The sequence below is a fragment of the Rhinoderma darwinii genome (genome assembly GCF_050947455.1).
Source record: "Rhinoderma darwinii isolate aRhiDar2 chromosome 10 unlocalized genomic scaffold, aRhiDar2.hap1 SUPER_10_unloc_9, whole genome shotgun sequence".
In the NCBI taxonomy this organism is placed as follows: domain Eukaryota; kingdom Metazoa; phylum Chordata; class Amphibia; order Anura; family Rhinodermatidae; genus Rhinoderma; species Rhinoderma darwinii.
This window is the reverse complement of record NW_027461839.1, coordinates 957,957-980,317: the sequence shown is the minus strand read 5'-3', so window position 1 is coordinate 980,317 and position 22,361 is coordinate 957,957. Positions and strand designations below refer to the sequence as shown.

Sequence of the window (22,361 nt, the reverse complement as noted above, 5' to 3'; positions counted from 1 at the left end):
ATTCCCAGCGGCTTCACTTTCCTGTACGACTCCTGGCTCAGAGGAGGCACTAGCTGTGTGAAGACTCTGCTCCAATTGCATCTTTTTAACCGACAAGGCTGAAACGAACAGGGATTGTAATTTCTATCCCTAAAAAGGAAACCGGGACCCTCGGTTTTCTCTAGGGAAAGTGGAACACCAAGTAGAAATTGCCATTGCGGTGACGCAGGGGTGCCAACAAAGACAAAATCGTCTAAATAGTGCGTAATGGACGCAGTGCCGATTTGCTCCTGGAGAACTGATTCAAGCAACAAACTAAACACCTCGAAATAAAAGCATGAAATTGAACAACCCATGGGAAGGCACATGTCATAGTAATATTGGCCCTCTAGCTGGCAACCCAATAAATGAAAGCAATCCTCATGGACCGGCAACATCCGGAACGCTCACTCGATGTCAGATCATAAGGGCCCTGCACCCGGAACTACAAACTAAATCGACAACTTGATCGAACAAAACATAAGACACCGCTGCAATATCCTTGCGAATACCGTCATTAACAGAACGAGCCTTAGGGTATGACAAGTGGTGAATTAAACAAAATGTTTCCACCTCCTTTTTAGCAACCACACAAAGAGGTGAAACACGGAGATTAGGAAAAGGTAAAAAATAAAAAGTTCCCGCCATGCGACCTAAACTCACCTCTGTCCCAACCTTGTCCTTCACAACAGCTGGAAATTCGTTAGCTGACTTTAAAGAGGCTGTCACCAGATTATAAGCGCCCTATCTCCTACATAATCTGATCGGCGCTGTAATGTAGAGAACAGCAGTGGTTTTTATTTTGAAAAAAGATCATTTTTGAGCAAGTTATGAGCAATTTTAGATTTATGCTAATTAGTTTCTTAAAGACCAACTGGGCGCGTTTTTACTTTTGACCAAGTGGGTGTTGTACAGAGGAGTGTATGGGGCTGACCAATCAGTGACTAATCAGCATCATACACTTCTCATTGTTCCAGCCCAGCATGATCCACAGCACAGTGTGATTGTGCAGTGAAAGAAGCTGGGCTGGAACAATGAAAAGTGCAGGACGCTGATTAGTCACTGATTGGTCAGCCTCATACACTCCTCTGTACAACACCCACTTGGTCAAAAGTAAAAACACACCCAGCTGTCTATTAAGAAACTAATTAGCATAAATCTAAAATTGTTTTGTTTATAAGTTAGTCAAAAATTATTGTTTTTCAAAATAAAAACCACTGTTGTTATTTACATTACAGCGCCGATCAGATTATGTAGGAGATAGGGCGCTTATAATCTGGTGACAGCCTCTTGAAATTACGCTAAAACATTAGCGTAGGGCTGTAAACAAAAGGAATGAAGAAACCAAACATAAAACCGGTTCTAAGTAGGGCGGCTTCTCCCATCTTGAGGTACTGATCTAGCCACTGCCACATCGCGCTGACACGTACCGGGGTCCTCAACCCTGCTAAAGTATTGCGGCCTAGCGCGGGGGGGTGCACGACGTGAGCAGCGCACGGTAGCATGGCTACCCTCGCAGTTAGAGCATTCATGCTTACATTTGCATGATCCGTAGAACTTGCAATGCCCTTCATTGAAGAGCCAGCAAGATCCGGATCTGCACAGCGCCGGGCCCCCAACCCGGGAGAGGAACTGGTAAAGCACCCGGAGGAGGGGGCAGCGGAATGAAATGAACACTGTGACATCATCATTCGCAACCAGAAGTCGCTTTATTGTCCCAACCTATTTCAGGATGTTGCACCATTCTCCGTCTAAATTCTTCATCATAACGCCACCACGCAGCGCCCCCGTGCGTCTTGTAAGCGCTGAAAATTGTGTCTAAGTACACAAATAACTGAAACTATTTATCAGGGAACCTCTGCGAAACTACACACCCCAAGACCGCAAACGCCTGTAGCCAGTTATTAAACGTGCGTGCCATTTTTGGTTTTGATTGAACCCCCCTCTCAAAACGCTGCTCCTTATCGATGGTCACCGAATCCACTGACACCAGGGACCAAATATCCACATATTCATTTTTACATATTTTCTCCCTGGTGTCATCAGACAAGTGAGCGCCGAGGGGAGCAATTCCACAAAAATACGTATCCCTAAATGCAGGTAGCACAGGAGTAGATGTAGAGGTGGAAGCCTCAACCAAAGACTTTGCCGCTACTGGTGCAGGTACACAATCGACCTGCGGTTCGGTGCTGCCCGTCAACAAAGATTTTAAAACAGACAGTAAATCAACATCAGATGCATTATTAGTGTGCCATGTCTGGAGGCAGTCATACTCACCGGGTCCAGAAATAGAAGCGGTATGGAGCGTCGGCGGTGGAATAACAGGTGCCTCAGGTAACAATGTCAGTGTAGCTGAGGCAGTTGGTACCATGGAACGAGAAGATCCCACGGGCGTGTGGGCCCTACTTGACGAGGCGTGGCTGCTTTCGGAAGTGCCACGGTTATGGGACTGGCCATGAAGTAGCCCTACACCTGGAGTAGTGGCGACGAGAGCGACGTGAACTGTGACGCCGTGAGGAGTGCCTGTGCCGTGACATGGATCTGTACCTAGTCGACCCCTCGCGTGAGTGTGACGACCGTGAAGCTGAGTGGTCGGTGGGAATCACATACGCCGGGCCCAAATCTTTATGAATGAACACCGACACATCAACGTTCTTTGATTCCATAGTAGAAGTGGCAGGAGGAGCCTGTTCGGTGGGAAATAGATCCTCACCACTATCACATAGAGAAAACATGGATTCGTCCTCTAGGAGACGGTGGGGATAAATCGTGCCATGTGTCCCTCACATCATCTTGGGGGACTGGCACGCTGCGGCCTGCAGCCGTAGAGGCCGTTAAAGGTGCAGGTTTGCGGGCAGGGGGAATAGGGGGCGCCCCTGGGCAATTCCGCAAAGCTTGCTGTATTGGAAGCCAGGCTTGCGGTGACACTAACTGACTGAATGGCCGCCAGGCAGGGCCTAGCCCGGCCCATCCCTGTGGGAGCTGCGAGGCCAGGAGAGGGGGGAACATAGTCAAGCACCACAGCCACTGAACGGCGGCATGCTGATCCCTGCAGAGCCAGTGGGGGAGTGGCAGTAGCGGACTGGTAGGGATAGTTAACAGGCGTCCCTGGGACATGGGGCGCTGACTCAGATGTTCTGAAGGGGACAGTCTCACAGGCGGCTGAGACTGGCATGCCGACTGCCGCACTGGGTGCACAGCGGGGGCCGCGGGAGAAGAGGAAGCTGGCCGGCAAGTCTCATGCAGCAGAGGCTGCAGCCAGACGGGGCCTTCCTGAAGCAGCCGACGACGGATAGACTCCTCCATGATTGTTCTCTTGCCGGTACGTAGTCTCGCGAGATTACGGCCAAAAGAGGCCGCGGCGCTGGAATCCTTCCCTTATATCATCTAGGAGGAAAGAGGGGGTGAATATCATAACCCCTCCCCTGGATGGAGGGGGGATGAGTCGGCCGATAATGTAAGGCCCGTGTTAATCCCTGCAATGGTGGACCCGGGACGGACCTAATCCCTAGATGGGGTGCAATTATTTTAACCCCTTCCTACGCAAAGTCAAAGACCCGGCGGTTATACACCTATGGGTCTAATAATCCCAATCCGTTGATCTCCATAATAGTGAAAAGTCGCCAATAAATCAGATAATCGCACTCTCTGTCAATTCACGGAAAGAAAGACTGGGCAGCTGTCAGGGGAATATGTATAACCCCTCATCATCTCTCTGTGACATCAGCACGGCTCGACGTCCTCGGCGGGGAAGATCATTTAGATAATGATGGCGTAGAAGAAGAGAATGGTTGTCGTTCAGAAGATGACGAGGGCGATCTCCGCCGACTGTGCCTGCGCCCACCTCCAGATCTGTGTTTCCTCCCTCTTCTTGACGATTCCTTTGCCAAACCTGATTGAGAAAAAAGGGACAAGGCAGAAGCGTGACCAACATCACATTGATCCCCCTTGGCACCAACAGCATGCGCCACATCCCTGCTCGGACCCTCCTGCTGCGGGCCAGAACCGGACGGTACATTCAATAAAGGACACAGTTGTGCAGGAGACCATAGCCCTGGCTGAGACCAGACGACTTCTTCTATGGCTCTTGTCCTCTGATAGGGGGTTAGGCCATGCAATGCCCTCGCTGCATCGCCCCTGCAGAATCTGCTCTTCCCGCCCCCCCCCAGCATCTCCCGACACAATAGCCGCTGGTCCTGCTTCCTCACCTGATCCCAGCTGAAGAAGATGTTCATCGGCGCAGGTTCCCGGATCAGCGGTGTAGGCTGCACGCAGTGCGCCTGCCAGGCCCGTCGCCGCTGCGCAGGCCTCATGATCCATGTGCCACCCGGCTGACAACCGGCGGTACTACACTCCGGCCGTTAATCGGGTGAGTAGGGAGGAGGCGTGCAGCATGGAGAGGGATGCCGGACACAATAAGAGGGACACACATCTATTACATGGTCGTCCATTCATTGGAATAAGCCATGTAATACCACTTTAGGGTGTGGCCACCCGGTGATAACCGCTGATCATGATCAACAGGGGTTCAGCTACCGGACCCACAGCGATCAGCTGATTGCCAGCGGGTCCCTATTTAGTGAAGCTGGGACAACCCTATCAACGTAAAACATTTATTAACTTACTGAAAATGCAGCCAGAATGGCCGTCCCAACACATGATGACCATCCGATTGCCAGGAGTATCTTTTGAACCAAGGTCTGACGAGGCCCAAAGGCTTCAGCATGGAACATAATGAACTTATAATGTAGAAACGTCAGACCCAGAGCTGAAAAAGAGAAAATTAGCCAAATAAATCCTGTAGCATGTCTAAACATTTATCTGCATCGTCTGATCCAGACAATTATTAGCAATGAAATGAACAAAACTTAATTATAATTTTTTATAAAATCTGATTACTGCTGCATGAAGAGCATATTATAATCACTTCCATGATATTTACTTACAGGCAATGGCCATTCCTATGAATCCCATTCTAAACAGGATATTTTCTAGAATGAAATTTTCCTATTTCACTGTAAAACAAAAAAGAAAATGCTCAATGTTAAATAATATGGAAAAACTGTCAGAATTGCTTCATCTTAATAATCAGCAGTCTGATAATAATCTATAGGACTGAGGGGATGATGTACATCAGTGGGGGGGCATGTTTCTTGATAACAGTCAGGGTGTAGCCACCAGAGAGCCAGGCCACACACCAAAAGGCCAAGAAGTTGTGGAAGAACCCCAGTCCATTGGTCTCCATAATAGTGAGAAGTCACCAATAAATTATCAAATCGCGCTCTGTGTCAATTCACGGAAAGAAAGACCGGGCAGCTGTCAGGGGAATATTTATAACCCCTCGTCATCTCTCTGTGACGTCAGCACGGCTCGACGTCCTCGGCGGGGAAGATGATGTAGATAATGATGGCGAAGAAGAAGAGGAGGGCTATGGTCAGAAGATGTTGAGAGCGATCTCCGACTCTGAGGACGACCACCTCTGCCGTGGCGATCCTTGCGCCGACCGTGCCTGCGCCCACCTCCACATCTGCGTTTCCTCCCTCTTCTTGACGATTCCTTTGCCGAACCTGAAATAGAAAAAAGGGACAAGGCAGACGCGTGACCAACATCACATCGATCCCCCTTGGCACCAACAGCATGCGCCACATCCCTGCTCGGACACTCCTGCTACGGGCCAGAACCAGACGGTACATTCAATAAAGGACACAGATGTGGAGGAGACCGCAGCCCTGGCTGAGACCGGACGACTTCTTCTCCAGCTCTTGTCCTCTGATAGGCGGTTAGACCATGCAATGCCCTCGCTGCAGCGCCCCTGCGACGTCTCCTCTGCCCGGGCCTCCCTCCCCCCCCAGCATCTCCTGACACAATAACCGCTGACCCTGCATCCTCACCTGATCCCAGCTGAAGCAGATGTTCATCGGCGCAGGTTCCCGGATCAGCGGTGCAGGTATGGTTGTTGATAACAGTCAGTGTGTAGCTAGCAGAGAGCCAGGCCGCACACCAAAAGGCCAAGAAGATGGAGAAGAATCCCGATCCGTTGATCTCCATAATAGTGAGAAGTCGCCAATAAATTAGCAAAGCGCACTCTGTGTCAATTCACGGAAAGAAAGACCGGGTTGCACTTCTCTGCAGTCCCTGGTGCTCTCCCTATGCGATTCACCGCCATCTAAACAAGATCCTCCTAGAACCGCCGCTGTGATATCTACAACAGAATAAAATAATCAAAAAACAGGATGAAAATAAAAATTCACAGAAACAATCAACAAAATCACATTTATCTCCTTAACAAGATGCCACATACATGTACTTGGCAGTCGTTAAGGGGTAGTATGGAGCGGGATCACGGGCTGGGGTCGCTCCATACTTAGCGGGTATTCGCTGTGTAATATAGCCAATACCGCACTGCAACAAACAGAATAAAAAATCACTTTGATTATGCCCGTTTAACCCCTTAGAGGTCACAGTCAATCACGACCACAGCATCTAACACATTAGAATGAGAGGGGCAACCCCCTCCGACGTGCTATTGTCCCCACACGATGCTATAGCGGGATGCCGATGGTTATCAGGGCAGCCTGGGGGACTGATGAACGGTCTGCCATCTTTGTAATCCGGCAGGTCTTCATAGGTGGCTGTAAGGCTGGATTTACACGAGCGTGTGCATTTTGCGCGCGCAATAAACGTGGAGTTTTGCGAGCGAAAAAGGTACTTAACAGCTCCGTGTGTCATCAGAATATGATATGACATATCATTTTTGCGCAGCCGCCATCATTATGACACTCTGTTTGTATGTTTGCACGTGCTGCCTTTCTGTTTTCATTCATAGTTTTACTGCTGTTGCATGAATCTTCCGTGTGCTGCACGTGATTTTCACGCACCCATTGACTTCAATGGGTGCGTGATGCGTGAACAACGCACAAATATAGGACATGTCGTGCGTTTCACGAAGCGGACACACGCTGCGTCAAAATCACTGACAGTCTGCACGGCCCCATAGACGAACATAGGTCCGTGCGAAGCGCGTGAAAATCAAGCACGTTGCACGGACGTATTACACGTTCGTCTAAATAAGCCCTGAGGCTGGATTCACACGAGCATGGCGTTTTTTGCGCGCGGAAAAAATGTGACGTTTTGCGTGCGTTGTAGTTGCGTGTGTCATGCGTTATGGCTGCGTGTCTGCGTTTTTTACGCACGTATGCCATGCGTTTTTCACGTGCGTAAATAAAACCCAGGGTTGAGTAATGGAGAGGGCATCCTACCAAAAGGCACCCTTCTCAAACACCTGCTTGATGTGAGCACATGTTCTCATCCTTCTTGCACCTTGCAAAATACTTTGGGGAGTTTATTGTGTTTCTTGCCTTGTTGCCGTCTAAAAAGCCAAATTATGCCGTCGACTCCGCTGGCCCGTGTGCTGCTATGCTGGATGGCTTCTCTGCGATTTTGCGAGCGCCAATGGAGCAGTGCCATGGCAGGAAGATTCTATGTGAAGGGTGGCTTCGTGAAGATTATTGCCAAAATTTGTCATTAGACTGAGGGCAATGGGATGAATTTAGGGGGGGAATGTAGTATTAGGGACTCGCAAGACATGAGGACCCTTGACGTGGGTTGTGAGCTTATATCTTTTGGGGTTTCGCCGTGTTGGTTTGCTGCCAAACAACTAATTGTATGTGAATCACATTGGCCAATCAAATGTTGGCAAATACAATCACAAAGTTGCTTAGTGCGTCCATTATCATAGCACTGCAACGCCGCAGAGAAGTCGTTGCTGTTTCGAGCTAAACCGCAAAAGATAAACTAAGATCTCAATTATGACATGCAACTACCTTGGGCCCTGGGCAGCATGTTGCAACGTTACCTTGGGACATGTTTGGGAAAGCATGTTACATTACATATATCGAGGGAAGCACAGAAACTTTTGTTGCTCCACAAAACCACACTTTATTGGGTAATGGGGCAAAAAATTTAGCCTAAAACATAGGACAACAAAACATCAAACAAACGCACCAACATGATGCACAATGTTGAAACATTGGCCCAAATAAGGCCTAAATTACGCAGCAAAACTGTGCGGCATCATCAGCACTACAACTCCTGATAATGGTGGGGTGGGGAGTAGTAGCTGTCCATTTCAGCACCACTATGCTGCGCATGGCCCTGCAGAGGATGTTCCTCAACAGCATAGTGGTGCTGATGCTGCGTGTGGTAGCCTACAGGTGGACCGTGTGGCAAGTTTACCACGGGTCGGCTGTAGGCTGGAACAGGCCAGTTCCGCATCGGCACTGGACCAGGTGACATGTGGCCCGGCAATGGGCGTTGGAAGTTTTGCCGGGCCAAGGGGGTGGCAGGCTGAGAAGGGACAGGTGCATTGAACGGCACCGCTGTCTCGGTCAATCCACGCCAATGCTCCATTGCCTGGAAGATCGGGCGTGGGTTGTTAGGAGGTGTGGCCGCGTCGATAAGGCTGAGGATCGAGCCTTGGAGGTGCGCCATACGGTCGGCGTGAGAAGTGGGGCAATTCTGCGGCCAAAGGCGTCACAGCCGTCCTCCTCGGCGCAGCGACGCAGGTACTCAAGTACCCTGGAGTCCACTTGGGCAGCTGCGGATCCGATCTGGCTGCGCCTGCCTGCTGCGGTGGTTTCAGCCGGAACGTTACGAGGCACCTGGGGTTGGCTGGACGCATGTGGGGCAGGTTCTGGTGCTGTCGCCTCAGGGGTTAAGGGCAGCACGGGATGTTCTTCTGGTGGCGCCTGCGCCTCCTCATGGGCAGCCTCCTCTGCCGTGTCCAGAAGATTGTCACTGCATCTGTAATCAAAAATGTACACGTCCTCTAAAATAACACCTACAGAGAATGGGGTACAATTAACACGAAAAGTGGAGCAGAATAATCACAAACTTTATTGACAAATATAACAATGATAAAAAATGAGTCATGCAAAGCATGGATAAAAACGTTCAAAAATTACAGGGAATGAGGTACAGAAAAATGGGAACAAAGTTGCTGACATAAACTAAGGTGAGGCAACAAGACTAGTTGGTAACGTGATCAGAGCAAAAATACAACATTGGTGATATATTGTAATCAAATAGTATGTATAGATGCTGATATAATTTGATGTATAGCAAGTCTGTTGCCAAACACTCATCTACCATGAAACTGTTATGAAGATAAGAACATGTGAATAAATACTTCAAGTAAATGAATCATGGAACAAAACAGCATGGGAGAAGTAGATGAACATGACATACCCATGGTGATGAAAAACCCTGTAATGAGAGACCGTCAGACCCGACGCGCGTTTCGGCGGGATGCCTTCGTCCGGGGGTGGCCTTCAATTTTTTTCAAACCATCAATTTTGGGGGCATGACATGTGAACACAGACATGTCTTCAAGGCACAGTCATTACTTACGGCCGCATTTCCATAATGTCCTTCAGGAACATTAGCTGCTGGGTGCAGATGTATTTCCTCTTTTTGGGGGCCCCATCACCACTTCGGCCTCTAGCGCCATTTTTACGGCGGAATTGATCCTGGCAGCTCCTCCACCGGGTTTTTGCATCATCAACAGTAGAAAAGACCAAAACAACAAAATGGTACTTTCACCAGGTGCCATACCCGAAATATGCACTTGTTGTAAACGTTGCCATTCCCTTACACACCAATATACATGATCTACAAGCTGACTGATGCTGTGACACACCCGGAACGTTGGCCATTGGGAACATGTTAACACAAGGATACACTACAGCATGTGGGTTTTACAGGGCATAGATAAAACAATGTACTTACCAATGCTCTTGCGGTCTTGTGTGCTGCCTTTAGCCGACAGTGAGCGAACTCTACTGTCGCTCGAGGGGGATAGACGTGCTGGCGGCCTGGAGCGGCGGGAGGATCGTCGCAGAGGGAGTGTGCCAGGTAGGGAGGACGCCGGTGCCACAGTCTCTTGAATAAGAGACTGCAGCCATACAGAACCCTCGTCCCGCATCCGGATACGGATAATTTCTTCAAGCTCCTCCTGGTCCATGACAATCAGTTAAGTGTACTCACAATTTTGTAATAACAAATCCCTGCGCAGTAACGGCCAGAAGAGGAAGATGTCTTCCCTCCTTGCCCTTAGAAACACAGAACGGGGAGGGTGGGTAAAACCGCCCTATATCCCCCCAAGAAATGCCCTAAAGGCGGGTACCCCATACCCTATAGGCCCCACTAATGTAAACACTACATGGAACAATCCCCCTAGCATAACGTGGCTTAGTTAACCCCTTCATTGCCACCCAGTCATGGGCACAACGGCCAATAAGCCTGAGTGCCTTCAATTATGAGGTCTGGTATACGAGGTGATAATGAGGTGACGTCTACTGACCTGCATATTCTGATAGTAGCTCAATACATTCACCAGAGTGAGGACCAACGTCGACCACTCTATGATCTTTGCTGTCATTTCACTGATCTGTGAACAAATATCAAAATATCAAAATTAATACATTAAAAATTGCCCAAAGCAAGAACTTTCTGCCCGGGCCGAGGTTTTGCTGCATTCATGTTTATTGCATGGAGCCATGTGACTGACGGCGGCGATGCCAAAACGGACCTGACCCATTGTCATGTGACACCACATCCATTACATTGCGGACGTCACTATCAAAATGGTGCAGAGAACGAGCACAAAGACTATAGGTCCAATTGTATTCCTATAGAACGGCTTCTTGGGGTACAAATAAAATCTATCCAATGATCAGGAATATTTGATAATCTCATTAATGCCGGATTAAAGGAATTTTACGTCCACTGGTTTGTACCAGCGGCTCAGCATGTCAATAACTTTATATTATGTATGAGATATACTGTACATACCTTTACACATTGATCTCCAGCACACAGGTGGGTGTATACTGATACCCTACCTCCAATGACTATATTGGAAATCCGTATTGCCGCTCTCCGTTCCACCCAGAAGACGTAAGAACGCCCAAGGATCCATATGACGGGGCGTGAACCTAGAAAGAAACAAACTTAATGCAAAATCAAATCCGGACGGATATAACCAGCGAAACAATTTTGACACCACTGCCCGATACGCCGAACATCCTCATCAGATAGGCCGAAACCGCTGGCCGTGGTAGCGGCTCCAATGCGGAATGAATGTGTTCCGAAATCCTTTGGGGGGAAAGCCAGCACGGGTTAAGGCTGACCGAAATATTGCAGTGAACTGGAACCTACCTAGTAAGCGGTTTTTCCATAGGCATGGGAGAAAAATTGGGTACCTGACACACGAACATCTGTATAAAGATGTACACGAACATCTGTATATATTATGTATGAGATATACTGTACATATCTTTACACATTGATCTCCAGCGCACAGGTGGGTGTATACGGATACCCTACTTCCAATGACTGGTAATTTATTATATAGGAAAATAAAGTTTTTTATGTTTAGTAAGTGTCTTATAGGATTTACTACACTTTTATGTGAGATAAATGTTAATATAATAGATATACAGCAAGGACAGTACCGCTGCTTTCTATTCAGCATCTTCCTGCAAGAAGCTGAACAATGTTACCAGATGGCGTTGTGTTACACCAGCATGTCGCCATCTGACGGCCAAGATCCGAAAATGAAGGGAAATGATCACCTCAGTATCTGATGTTTCCTACATGTGAACCTAAAGACAAGGACAATTGGATTCCATTCAAATATTATTTAAGAAAGGATACAGAAAACCTCTAAGGTCACGGCCATTATGCAGGGCGCCAGTCTGAAATGGCTGATGACTCTTCGGCTTTTCGGGCACTTTGTAGAGGAGTATGGACTGCCAAAGGTTGTAAAGGCTGCCAAACCCGAATGCAATGAAAGCGCAAATCCGGTGAGTCATTGAATAACGGTAGGTCTAGAAAACAAGCAGACAGAGGTTACAGCAAATCTTATGGAACTAATCACTAATTTACCCTCAGAACTTCCCATTAAATCCTAAATAACGTGTTCTGATATAATAACCCCGGAGACATAATGGATATAGTGGGGGACTCGTGCTTGGGACTCCTCTCTGTTAGATGGAGCAGACACACATCTACTACATGGTCGTCCATTCATTCGAATAAGCCATGTAATACCACTTTAGTGTGTGGCCTCCCGGTGATCACCGCTGATCATGATCACCAGGGGTTCAGCTGCCAGACCCACAGCGATCAGCTGTTTACCAGCGGGTCCCTATTTAGTAAAGATGGGAAACCCTATTAACATAAAACATTTATTAACTTACCGAAAACATAGCCATCACGGCCGTCCCAACGCATGATGACCATCCAATTCCCAGGAGGATCTTTTGAACCAAGGTCTGACGATCCCCAAAGGCTTCAGCATGGAGCATGATGAACTTGTAATGTAGAAACGTCAGACCCAGAGCTGAAAAAGAGAAAATGAGCCAAATAAATCCTGTACCACGTGTAAAACAACCTAATAACATCTATGAAGCGCGGACCAAGCGCTAAACCCAACAAGAAACCTACAATAATGGACGGGAACATTTATCTGCATCGTCTGATCCGGACAATTATTATCAATGAAATGAACAAAACTTTATTTATTTTTTACAAAAATCTGATTACTGCTGCATGAAGAGAATATTATAATCACTTCCGTGATTGTTACTTACAGGCAATGGCCATTCCTATGAATCCTATTCTAAACAGGATATTTTCGGGAAAGAAATTTCCAATTTTTTGCGTTTCACTGTAAAACAGAAAAGAAAAAGGTTAATGTTAAATAATATGGAAAAATTGTCAGAATTGTCTCATTTTAACAATCAGCAGTCTGATAATCTATAGGACTGAGGGGATGATGTACATCAGTGGGGGGGGGGGGCATGGTTGTTGATAACAGTCAGTGTGTAGCCACCAGAGAGCCAGGCCACACACCAAAAGGCAAAGAAGATGGAGAAGAGACTGCATGTATACCATGATCATAAATCATTCCCCCCAATGTGTAGAACCAAAACCGTCGGCACCAGCCGGTGCCGACTAATATCCACCACTTCCGGTAAGGTCTGCAACGATCTTAGGCCCCTCAGGCCGCTCCAATAGATCTCTGCATCCTGGAATCCAAGTGATTTTCCCCCGAGCCCTATAGCCGCTCTCCGTTCAGCCCAAAAAACATATGAATGGCCCATTATCCATACTGACGGCCGGTAATCTAGAAAATAAAAGAAATTAGTGCAGAACCAAATTGGGGCGAACGCATCAGAGCGCTAGTGCCCTATACGACGCACCTCAGTATCGGTCAGGCCCAATTAGCTGGTGGTAGTAGCCGCTCCAATGCGAAATGAGTGGGTGCCAAAGTTCCCAGGGGGAGGCCGACAGATGACAATGCCTTTTTAAATACTGCAGAGAACTGAAATTTTGTAAGGGGGCTGCCGTGAATATGCGTCATAAACTGAGAGCCACAGTTACGCAAACTTAAGTAGGAAGATGCTAAAGCAACAGGGCTACCCGCACCCTCGATTGCCCACAACGAAACCCAGCAGCCCCTGCCAAAAATATCTGTCTTCGATCATCAATGTATTCTAAAACCTTGGCCGGATTCAGACAAACTAACGTCCTCAAATAAAAGGCAGCCCGGCCGCGTAGCACTATGGGGAACTAACTCAGGTATCCGCAGAGCACCAAAAAAGGAAAAAGCCACGGCTAACAGGGCCGAGTCAAACATAGAAGCACATACCTCAGGTAAACAATGCAAAAGTTTTAATAGAATTGCAAAAGAAATCGGACGCCTAGATTGGAACTGCCGACTTCTTCCACCCCTTAATGGACTGCAAAATAAAGAAGGATTTTGTGACATTGGCCCACCCATGAAGCTTAAAGAAAAATGCCAGACCCATAAGGTGACGAAGCGCAACTGCTCAGCCAAACCCGACAAATATTCCATAATATAGGCTAAACGAGGATGTTCCGGAGGACCAATAATACGTTCCCCTACAACTTTCAACCACTCGTTCCATGCATTACCATAAGCCGTCCGGGTAGATCGAGCAAGTGATGCCCTGACGAAAGGCACTAACTGGGATCCGGCAGTCTCCATAGCCCATCCGGGCACTCCGTCCCCTCCTGTTCTGCCTGCGGGAACAATAAATGAAACTGGAAATTAAAACAAGAAAGAGCATCAGCAATTTTATTGTCAACACCTGGAACGTGACGAGCCCTGAACTGGATATTATGTTGTAAGCATCGCAGCACCAGCCAATAAACAATACCTGCCCGCTAATTTTGTGAGCAATTCTAAATGTGTTTTCAGCATTTTAATGATAGGTAGAGTTTGTTAAGATCTACATTAATCACGTTATATAACTAGGAATAATTTACAGTCGCTGTAAGGGTGTCAGTGCACTGTGTTTTTAATCTGATGGTATATCATCTGGCGCAGTGAACTGGTGGCTGGTTTTTCCGCTCAATCCCTACTTTGTTTACGCTGCTTGATATTGTCCTCCTTGGAAGAAAAGCCGTTTGTGTGTCCGTTCGCTGCAGTCACTGAGCCGTTCTGGTAATCTTTCCTTCGGGAAGAGGCTTTCTTGTATGTCTCAATGTAGAAATTGGTAAAGAGGATGATGAGAGAGATCATGTAGCAGTTCTGGAAATACAGCCATCCCATGGGGACTGCACAGCGCCAAATCATTGCACAGCTGGTCTGAGTCATTGTTAGGACGAACTGGGTCAGCTGGCACTGGGTGATGTATTTCTTCCACCACAGATAAGGTCGCATGGCTGGTATAGCTGATAGTCCGTAGTAAAAGTACATGATGACATGGATAAAGCTTTTGAGAGTAGCACCAAAGTAGGAGTGTCCACAAGGCACCCAGTTCATGACAAACCACCAGTTGTTTAGCATGGACGCATGGTGATAGACATGTAGGACGGTGATCTGGTGGTTGTTCTTGCGGAGAATAAAGAAGAAAGTGTCCATGAATTCAATGAGCTTGGAAATGTAGTACCACCAGAGGACTCGAGTTATCTTCATGTCTGCATCACCTCCACTGTGAGTGTCCTGGCAGAAAAAGTTGTATCCTCCTTTCCCATACTCCTGTTACCAGCTCATAAAACATGTACAGCGAGAGCAGTGTAAGGCCAATGTTATAAACTACAAGAATCCCTCTGCAGGAAACTGGTGGTCTGTTTTTCCTGTACTTCGGTCCTAAATAAATACAGGATGGTGCAAACAAATGAGGGGATGTAATTATCTAACATGAACCATCATTTTACTCGCGGGTCTCTTGGTCCAAGCAAGTTGTCTATATATACATTCACTGCTTTATCCATGGCCTCCATTTCTTAAACCGTTCTTTGGCTGCAGCCCGGGTACCGTTATATTCCCAGCGGCTTCACTTTCCTGTATGACTCCCGGCTCAGAGGAGGCACTAGCTGTGTGTGACTCTGCTCCAATTGCATCTTTTTAACCGACAAGGCTGAAACGAACAGGGATTGTAATTTCTATCCCTAAAAAGGAAACCGGGACCCTCGGTTTTCTCTAGGGAAAGTGGAACACCAAGTAGAAATTGGCATTGCGGTGACGCAGGGGGGCCAACAAAGACAAAATCGTCTAAATAGTGCGTAATGGACGCAGTGCCGATTTGCTCCTGGAGAACTGATTCAAGCAACAAACTAAACACCTCGAAATAAAAGCATGAAATTGAACAACCCATGGGAAGGCACATGTCATAGTAATATTGGCCCTCTAGCTGGCAACCCAATAAATGAAAGCAATCCTCATGGACCGGCAACATCCGGAACGCTCACTCGATGTCAGATCATAAGGGCCCTGCACCCGGAACTACAAACTAAATCGACAACTCGATCGAACAAAACATAAGACACCGCTGCAATATCCTTGCGAATACCGTCATTAACAGAACGAGCCTTAGGGTATGACAAGTGGTGAATTAAACAAAATGTTTCCACCTCCTTTTTAGCAACCACACAAAGAGGTGAAACACGGAGATTAGGAAAAGGTAAAAAATAAAAAGTTCCCGGCATGCGACCTAAACTAACCTCTGTCCCAACCTTGTCCTTCACAACAGCTGGAAATTCGTTAGCTGACTTTAAAGAGGCTGTCACCAGATTATAAGCGCCCTATCTCCTACATAATCTGATCGGCGCTGTAATGTAGAGAACAGCAGTGGTTTTTATTTTGAAAAAAGATAATTTTTGAGCAAGTTATGAGCAATTTTAGATTTATGCTAATTAGTTTCTTAAAGACCAACTGGGCGCGTTTTTACTTTTGATCAAGTGGGTGTTGTACAAAGGAGTGTATGGGGCTGACCAATCAGTGACCAATCAGCGACCAATCAGTGACTAATCAGCATCATACACTTCTCATTGTTCCAGCCCAGCATGATCCACAGCACAGTGTGATTGTGCAGTGAAAGAAGCTGGGCTGGAACAATGAGAAGTGTATGTCACTGATTGGTCACTGATTAGTCACTGATTGGTCGCTGATTGGTTGCTGATTGGTCAGCATGGAGAGGGATGCCGGACACAATAAGAGGGACACACATCTATTACATGGTCGTCCATTCATTGGAATAAGCCATGTAATACCACTTTAGGGTGTGGCCACCCGGTGATAACCGCTGATCATGATCAACAGGGGTTCAGCTACCGGACCCACAGCGATCAGCTGATTGCCAGCGGGTCCCTATTTAGTGAAGCTGGGACAACCCTATCAACGTAAAACATTTATTAACTTACTGAAAATGCAGCCAGAATGGCCGTCCTAACACATGATGACCATCCGATTGCCAGGAGGATCTTTTGAACCAAGGTCTGACGAGGCCCAAAGGCTTCAGCATGGAGCATGATGAACTTATAATGTAGAAACATCAGGCCCTATATGTAGCCCCGACTGCAAGGATTAGGGTGAATGGGGTACTCTCTGATCGGTTTGCGCTGGAGCGGGGAACGCGTCAGGGATGTCCATTATCTCCGTTGTTGTTCGCGTTGGCGGTGGAACCATTGGCGTGTGCAGTAAGACAACATGAGCATATTCAGGGGTTGAGATATGGGGGGGGTGGAGGAACGAATTGCATTATACGCGGATGATATGCTGTTATTCATGGCGGATGCCGAGCGCACACTCACGTTAGTGATGGCCCTGATTAAGCGGTTTGGGAAATATTCGGGATTGCTCATTAATTGGTCAAAATCGGCTCTAATGCTCATGGACCCGGGGGTTATCCAGACTGGGGAGGAGGAGGTGGAGATACCGGTGGTCACGGAGTTTAAGTACCTGGGGGTCAGGGTGACGGCGAAAGCACAGGATTATATGTCTCTTAATGTAATGCCACTGTTAACAACGATAAAAGCCAAAGTAGAGGCTTGGAATAAGCTACCGCTATCTGCTCTGGGTAGGACTAATCTGATTAAAATGATCCTTATGCCCCAGTTGCTGTACGTCCTACATAACTCCCCGGTGTGGATTCCCAAATATTGGTTTAGAAGGTTGCACAACTTGTTTAGAGACCTAGTATGGAAGAAGGGGGTACCCAGGATTAAACTGGAGAAACTCCAACTGCCTAAGGAGGAGGGGGGCCTGGCGGTGCCCAGTGCGTGGGTGTATTATTTAGCTGCCCAATGTCAGAATTTATGTGGGTGGGAGCAGGAAGAGACCTGGGGGTCCAGTGCGCGCATCCTATCATATCTGGGGGGGGGGGAGAACCCGTTGGCAGGACTGGAAGCACACAGCTATAAAAGGATGGCGAGTACCAGACTCACCCTGCTTCTCATACATAAGGTGTGGTGGCAGTGCAAACACTTGCTGGGGATAGGAGAGTGTACTAAATATACACCACTCTGGAGGAATGCATATCTGGGGGAACTGGGTAAATTGGAAGGGATGCAGGGGTGGGAGCAGCAAGGCATAATACGATTGAGTAAGTTGTACGAGGGAGGCATACTCAAATCCTTTCAACAATTACGGGAGGGGTTTCAGTTGGACTCCCGCATGTTCTATCAGTACCTGCAGATTCGGCACGCGGTGCAGACACAAGTGGCCAGTATAGACATGGCAATACATGCCACGGGAGTGTTGGAACATATTGCAAAAGCAGTAACGTCAAAGGGATTAATTTCATTGGTTTATCGCAGGTTGCTGTCGGAACATCTGGGAGATCCTATGGCACCAGTCAAAGCTGCATGGGAAAGGGATGTGGGTCCTATTTCTACAGACCACTGGGAGGCGGTCTTGGCGGCAACATGTACTTTGTCCAACATGGAAGCACAACGGAGATCTCAGTTGTTTCTGATACATAGGGTGTATAGGACCCCTTGGGTGCTGAAACAAATGGGGTTAAGGGCGGACGCCAGGTGCCCTAGGTGCCCGGAGGAAAAGGCAGACATCCTCCATATGTTCTGGTCCTGCGGGAGGTTGGGGACTCTGTGGACAGAAATGTCAGAGCTACTGGGGAGCGTGTTTGAGGTACAGATTCCATGGGATCCAGTGGTAATGCTGCTGGGATATGTTGGAGACTTGGAGGGGGATAGGATGTCAGGTTTGGCAATTGCAAAAATACTATACCAAGTCAGGAAAGGAATAGCGAAACACTGGCTGGATACGGAGCCACCCTCAAAGCAAGAAATTATAGGGGCACTTAACTCACAGGTTCTGATGGAATATAGGATATACTCCAAGAGGGGGTCCAAGGCAAAGTTTGAAAAACAATGGGCTAGGTGGATTGATCATTCTGGGTACGCTTCGGCGGAGCTACTTACATTACGGTCCCACATTCAGGTATAGGGCTACTGACGGTGGGGTACATACGGGGAGTAGACGTAAGAGGGGGAATGGAAAAGGGAAGGAGAAGGAGATAGGATTAAAAAAGTTGTAACGAGAAGACCGGCTGGGGGGGTACAAGGGGGAGTTGGGGGGAAGGGAATGTTTTGTTGAAAATACATATGCGGGTCTGTGGAAATTTGCTTATACACTGTATGAGAATGTATAATGACCTGTACAGTTGTGAATTTTGTTGAATAAACTTGAACTGATTAAAAAAAAGAAACGTCAGGCCCAGAGCTGAAAAAGAGAAAATGAGCCAAATAAATCCTGTAGCATGTCTAAACATTTATCTGCATCGTCTGATCCGGACAATTATTATCAATGAAATGAACAAAACGTAATTATAATTTTTTATAAAGTCTGATTACTACTGCATGAAGAGCATATTATAATCACTTCCATGATATTTACTTACAGGCAATGGCCATTCCTATGAATCCCATTCTAAACAGGATATTTTCTGGAAAGACATTTTCCTATTTCACTGTAAAACAAAAAAGAAAACGCTCAATGTTAAATAATATGGAAAAATTGTCAGAATTGTTTCATCTTAATAATCAGCAGTCAGATAATCTATAGGACTGAGGGGATGATGTACATCAGTGGGGGGGGGGGGGGGGCATGGTCTTTGATAACAGTCAGTGTGTAGCTAGCAGAGAGCCAGGCCACACACCAAAAGGCCAAGAAGTTGTGGAAGAATCCCAGTCCATTGATCTCCATAATAGTGAGAAGTCGCCAATAAATTATCAAATCGCGCTCTGTGTCAATTCACGGAAAGAAAGACCGGGCAGCTGTCAGGGGAATATTTATAACCCCTCGTCATCTCTCTGTGACATCAGCACGGCTAGACGTCCTCGGCGGGGAAGATGATGTAGATAATGATGGCGAAGAAGAAGAGGAGGGCTATGGTCAGAAGATGTCGAGGGCGATCTCCGCCTCCGACGAAGACCACTTCTGCCGTGGCGATGCTTGCGCCGACCGTGCCTGTGCCCACCTCCACAACTGCGTTTCCTCTCTCTCCTTGACGATTCCTTTGCCGAACCTAAAAGAGAAAAAAGGGACAAGGCAGACGCGTGACCAACATCACTTTGATCCCCCTTGGCACCAACAGCATGCGCCACATCCCTGCTCGGACCCTCCTGCTGCGGGCCAGAACCTGACGGTACATTCAATAATGACACAGTTGTGCAGGAGACCGCAGCCCTGGCTGAGACCGGACGACTTCTTCTCCAGCTCTTGTCCTCTGATAGGCGGTTAGACCATGCAATGCCCTCGCTGCAGCGCCCCTGCGACGTCTCCTCTGCCCGGGCCTCCCTCCCCCCCAGCATCTCCCGACACAATAACCGCTGACCCTGTTTCCTCACCTGATCCCAGCTGAAGCAGACGTTCATCGGCGCAGGTTCCCGGAAAAGCGGTGCAGGTATGGTTGTTGATAACAGTCAGTGTGTAGCTAGCAGAGAGCCAGGCCGCACACCAAAAGGCCAAGAAGATGGAGAAGAATCCCAATCCGTTGATCTCCATAATAGTGAAAAGTCGCCAATAAATTAGCAAAGCGCACTCTGTGTCAATTCACGGAAAGAAAGACCGGGCTGCACTTCCCTGCAGTCCCTGGCGCTCTCCCTATGCGATTCACCGCCATCTAAACAAGATCCTCCTAGAACCGCCGCTGTGATATCTACAACAGAATAAAATAATTAAAACAGGATGAAAATAAAAATTCACAGAAACTATCAACAAAATGACATTTATCTCCTTAACAAGATGCCACATACATGTACTTGGCAGTCGTTAAGGGGAAGTATGGAGCGGGATCACGGGCTGGGGTCGCTCCATACTTAGCGGGTATTCGCTGTGTAATATAGCCAATACCGCACTGCAACAAACAGAATAAAAAATCACTTTGATTATGCCCGTTTAACCCCTTAGAGGCCACAGTCAATCACGACCACAGCATCTAACACATTAGAATGAGAGGGGCAACCCCCTCCGACGTGCCATTGTCCCCACACGATGCTATAGCGGGATGCCGATGGTTATCAGGGCAGCCTGGGGGCCTAATGAAGGGTCTGCCATCTTTGTAATCCGGCAGGTCTTCATAGGTGGCTGTAAGGCTGGATTTACACGAGCGTGTGTGTTTTGCGCACGCAATAAACGCAGTGTTTTGCACGCGAAAAAGGTACTTAACAGCTCCGTGTGTCATCAGCATATGATGCGTGGCTGCGTCAATTTCGCGCAGCCGCCATCATTATGACACTCTGTTTGTATGTTTGCACGTGCTGCCTTTCTGTTTTCATTCATAGTTTTACTGCTGTTGCATGAATCTTCCGTGTGCTGCACGTGATTTTCACGCACCCATTGACTTCAATGGGTGCGTGATGCGTGAACAACGCACAAATATAGGACATGTCGTGCGTTTCACGAAGCGGACATACGCTGCGTCAAAATCACTGACAGTCTGCACGGCCCCATAGACGAACATAGGTCCGTGCGAAGCGCGTGAAAATCAAGCACGTTGCACGGACGTATTACACGTTCGTCTAAATAAGCCCTGAGGCTGGATTCACACGAGCATGGCGTTTTTGCGCGCGTAAAAAATGCGACGTTTTGCGTGCGTTGTAGTTGCGTGTGTCATGCGTTATGGCTGCGTGTCTGCGTTTTTTACGCACGTATGCCATGCGTTTTTCACACGCGTAAATAAAACGCAGGGTGGAGTAATGGAGAGGGCATCCTACAAAAAGGCACCCTTCTCAAACACCTGCTTGATGTGAGCACATGTTCTCATCCTTTTTGCACCTTGCAAAATACTTTGGGGAGTTTATTGTGTTTCTTGCCTTGTTGCCGTCTAAAAAGCCAAATTATGCCGTCGACTCCGCTGGCCCGTGCGCTGCTATGCTGGATGGCTTCTCTGCGATTTTGCGAGCGCCAATGGAGCAGTGCCATGGCAGGAAGATTCTATGTGAAGGGTGGCTTCGTGAAGATTATTGCCAAAATTTGTCATTAGACTGAGGGCAATGGGATGAATTTAGGGGGGGAATGTAGTATTAGGGACTCGCAAGACATGAGGACCCTTGACGTGGGTTGCGAGCTTATATCTTTTGGGGTTTCGCCGTGTTGGTTTGCTGCCAAACAACTAATTGTATGTGAATCACATTGGCCAATCAAATGTTGGCAAATACAATCACAAAGTTGCTTAGTGCGTCCATTATCATAGCACTGCAACGCCGCAGAGAAGTCGTTGCTGTTTCGAGCTAAACCGCAAAAGATAAACTAAGATCTCAATTATGACATGCAACTACCTTGGGCCCTGGGCAGCATGTTGCAACGTTACCTTGGGACATGTTTGGGAAAGCATGTTACATTACATATATCGAGGGAAACACAGAAACTTTTGTTGCTCCACAAAACCACACTTTATTGGGTAGTGGGGCAAAAAATATAGCCTAAAACATAGGACAACAAAACATCAAACAAACGCACCAACATGATGCACAATGTTGAAACATTGGTCCAAATAAGGCCTAAATTC

The 22,361-nt window shown here is 47.5% G+C and overlaps 1 pseudogene; it reads right to left on the bottom strand.

Annotated features, from left to right (window-relative positions):
• Positions 1–14,458: 14,458 nt before the first annotated feature.
• LOC142697975 (very long chain fatty acid elongase 5 pseudogene) lies at positions 14,459–15,373 on the bottom strand (annotated as a pseudogene).
• Between the last annotated feature and the right edge of the window lie 6,988 nt (positions 15,374–22,361).